This window comes from Schistocerca nitens, chromosome 3 (assembly GCF_023898315.1).
Source record: "Schistocerca nitens isolate TAMUIC-IGC-003100 chromosome 3, iqSchNite1.1, whole genome shotgun sequence".
In the NCBI taxonomy this organism is placed as follows: domain Eukaryota; kingdom Metazoa; phylum Arthropoda; class Insecta; order Orthoptera; family Acrididae; genus Schistocerca; species Schistocerca nitens.
In genome coordinates, this window is record NC_064616.1 from 401,106,696 (window position 1) to 401,110,567 (window position 3,872).

A 3,872-nucleotide genomic window follows, 5' to 3' on the forward strand; every position below is an offset into this window, starting at 1 on the left:
CGCGAGGAATGGAGCGATTTAAAATACATTGTATTACTCTGTTTGTTTAAAGGGTCTTACCTCTCAATAAATGACTGTTAGTGAAACCACCAATGTTTCACTCACACCTCACCCTCTGAGCCAAGGAAAGAGCACGTTCCACCGCCCACAAAGCGTCGCTTTCCCACCCACCATCCGTGACAAAATAGTAACCTTTGCTCCTCTCTGTCATTGACGCCCAATTTCTAGTGTCACCAAACCCCGAACCGCTACACAACACACTTTTGCAAATGCCGCCAGTGATTTTGTGTTATATTTCAAATTCGTCGGCAGTTCCAATACGACAGTTATATGTTTTCTACTTTAAGCATTTGGTTCTAAGTATTTTCTTTCGCGCAGCTATTCCACTTTAGTAAAGACGAAGTTAGTGAAACAAGCAGTAGTTTCCTATGTGTAAATCACTACGAAATATCTTCTCTCATTTCAAAACTTGGCTAAACCTGTATGTATTGTTACAAAACTAAATCCGTCCAAAGCTTCTACATGAATCGTTCGTGAAGTAGCAACAGTTGGGAACATTCCTTTTGCTATAGCATTGGAGAGAGTGATGTTGTAATTTGAGGTTCTCGCAGTTTAAGCGTAACAACACTTGAACGATAAAAGTTCAACATCGCTTAAACTCAAGAATCATTGCGACATTAACACATTAGACAAGGTATTGCAGTTAAACTTCACTTGTAAAGTTTCTGTTAAACAGCATGAAAAAAGAGGAGGGATTATACGCAAAATTCAGATTTTAGTTATTACAAATACATTGATTGGTTTACAACAACCTCACAAGTAAAGTTTTTGGTAAACAGCATGAAGAAAGAGGAAGAATTAAGCGCAAAATTCAGATTTCAGTTATTACAAATACACTTATAAGTTTGCAACAAACATAGTGTCTTTTCCAAACATGAAAATCAAAAAAGAAAAATGTTGATCTCCCTACACAGAACTAAAAACAACAATAAATAATTTAGCCTCTTTACAGCTGAAAAATGCAGGTTCCAGTCACCATCTTAAGATGATTCAAACTAATCCATCCCCCAGCTCAAGATGACTATTTTATGGTTTCCAACTCGTAGTAGTTCCACCATTTTAAATTCGGCCTTTTACCACAAAATCATGGTGCGAACGGTAGTCGTTTACCATCTCTAGAAGTTATCAGAAGATTACAGCGAATAGCAGAATGATTTCGTCATGATGTTTGCGTGGTGCGAAGTGTTTCAATTGCTGCTAAGCGACGAAAAGTGTGAGGTCCTCTACATGTGTAATGAAAAAGTCAACAAATTTTGGCAACACAATAAATCGAAAATATTTAAAAGATTGTCAAAAAAAATGGTTCAAATGGCTCTGAGCACTATGGGAGTCAACTTCTGAGGTCAGTAGTCCCCTAGAACTTAGAACTAGTTAAACCTAACTAACCTACGGACATCACAAACATCCATGCCCGAGGCAGGATTCGAACCTGCGACCGTAGCGGTCTTGCAGTTCCAGACTGCAGCGCCTTTAACCGCACGGCCACTTCGGCCGGCTAAAAGAGATTGTCGATTCAGCTAAATAACTATGGGTAACGATCTCGAACACGTTAAACTGGAACCATGACATAGAAATTGTTTTGAAAAAGGCGAACCAAAGACTTTTTGTTATGGCAGAACGCTTAGAAGATCCAACACATCTACTAAAGAGACAGCATACACAACGCTCGCCCGTCCTCTTAAGGGCGTGATACGGGATTCTTATTAGATAATATTGACTTTTATATCCAAAAAGATCAAATAAGAGCAGCTCGTTTTGTATTATCGTAAAATAGACCGTCATGGATATGATACGCGAGTTGGTGTGGTAGTCGTTAAAACATAGGGGTTTCTCGCTGCGACGAGATCTCTCACAAAACTTTAATCACCAACATTCCCCTCCGGATGCGAAAATCTTAATAAAATAAGAGAAATAAGACCTCACACGGATTAATTTAAATGTTCATTTACCCCACGTGCTACTCGAGAGTCGAAAGCCGAGAAATAATCTGAAAGTGATCTACGAACTCTCTGCTGATCTCTTAAACACTCGAGAGACTGCGGATTAGTCATGTTGATGTAGATTTAGTCTTCCGCAATATCTATACGTTAACCGTGCTCTCCATATGGGCACCAACGTTCGTTCGCTGCAAAATTATTATTAGTACCTCCTCTCTCATGATATTATGACCACGTTCAAAAATAACGGTAGCATTCCCTTAGGAAACGATTAGCTGGTATATAAACGCTATAATTACATAGTCAGGATACAATTTGCGAACAAGTTTCCAAAATTTCTGTTGCAGTATAACACTGTTTATTCGAATGTACACTACTGGCCATTAAAATTGCTACACCAAGAAGAAATGTAGATGATAAACGGGTATTCACTGGACAAATATATTATACTAGAACTGATATGTGATTGTAAATGTCTCTGAGCACTATGGGACTTAACAGCTGAGGTCATCAGTCCCACCGAGCGAGGTGGCGCAGTGGTTAGCACACTGGACTTGCATTCGGGAGGACGACGGTTCAATCCCGTCTCCCGCCATCCTGATTTAGGTTTTCCGTGATTTCCCTAAATCGTTTCAGGCAAATGCCGGGATGGTTCCTTTGAAAGGGCACGGCCTATTTCCTTCCCAATCCTTCCCTAACCTGAGCTTGCGCTCCGTCTCTAATGACCTCGTTGTCGACGGGACGTTAAACACTAACCACCACCACCATCATCAGTCCCCTAGAACTTAGAACTACTTAAACCTAACTAACCTAAGGACATCACACACATCCATGCCCGAGGCAGGATTCGAACCTGCGACCGTAGCGGTCGCGCGGTCCCAGACTGACGCGTCTAGAACCGCTCGGCCACTCTGGCCGGCTATGTGATTACATTTTCACGCAATTTGGGTGCATAGATCCTGAGATATCAGTACCCAGAACAACCACCTCTGGCCGTAATGGATGGCATGTACAGGTACAGCAGCCCATGCAGCTTCCACACGATACACAGTTCATCAAGAGTAGTGACTGGCGTATTGTGACGAGCCAGTTACTCGACCACCATTGACCAGACATTTCAAATTGGTGAGAGATTTGGAGAATGTGCTGGCCAGGGCAGCAGCCGAACATTTTCTGTATGCAGAAAGGCCCGTACAGGACCTGCAACATGCGGTCCTGTATTATCCTGCTGAAATGTAGGGTTTCGCAGGGATCGAATAAAGGGTAGAGCCACGGGTCGTAACACATCTGAAATGTAACGTCCACTGTTCAAAGTGCCGTCAATGCGAACAAGAGGTGACCGAGACGTGTAACCAATGGTACCCCATACCATCACGCCGGATGATACGCCAGTATGGCGATGTCGAATACACGCTTCCAATGTGCGTTCACCGCCATGTCGCCAAACACGGATGGGACCATCATGATGCTGTAAACATAACCTGGATTTATTGGATAAAATGACGTTTTACCATTCGTGCACCCAGGTTCGACGTTGAGTACACCATCGCAGGCGCTCCTGTCTGTGATGCAGCGTCAAGGGTAACCGCAGCCATGGTCTCCGAGCTGATAGTCCATGCTGCTGTTAACGTCGTTGAACTGTTCGTGCAGATGGTAGTCGTCTTGCAAACGTCCCCATCTGTTGACTCAGGGATCGAGACTTGGCTGAACGATCCGTTACAGCCATGCAGATAAAGTGCCTGTCATCTCGACTGCTAGTGATTCGAGGCCGTTGGGATCCAGTACGACGTTCCGTATTACCCTCCTGAACCCACCGATTCCATATTCTACTAACAGTCATTGGATCTCGGCCAACGCGTGCAGCAATGTTGCGAT

The 3,872-nt window shown here is 43.2% G+C and overlaps 1 non-coding gene across 1 annotated transcript; it reads left to right on the plus strand.

The window, feature by feature from the left end:
* Window positions 1-2,519: 2,519 nt before the first annotated feature.
* Trnaa-ugc (transfer RNA alanine (anticodon UGC)) lies at window positions 2,520-2,592 on the plus strand. Its single transcript has one exon. It is a non-coding gene; the product is annotated as a tRNA-Ala (tRNA).
* Window positions 2,593-3,872: the final 1,280 nt, after the last annotated feature.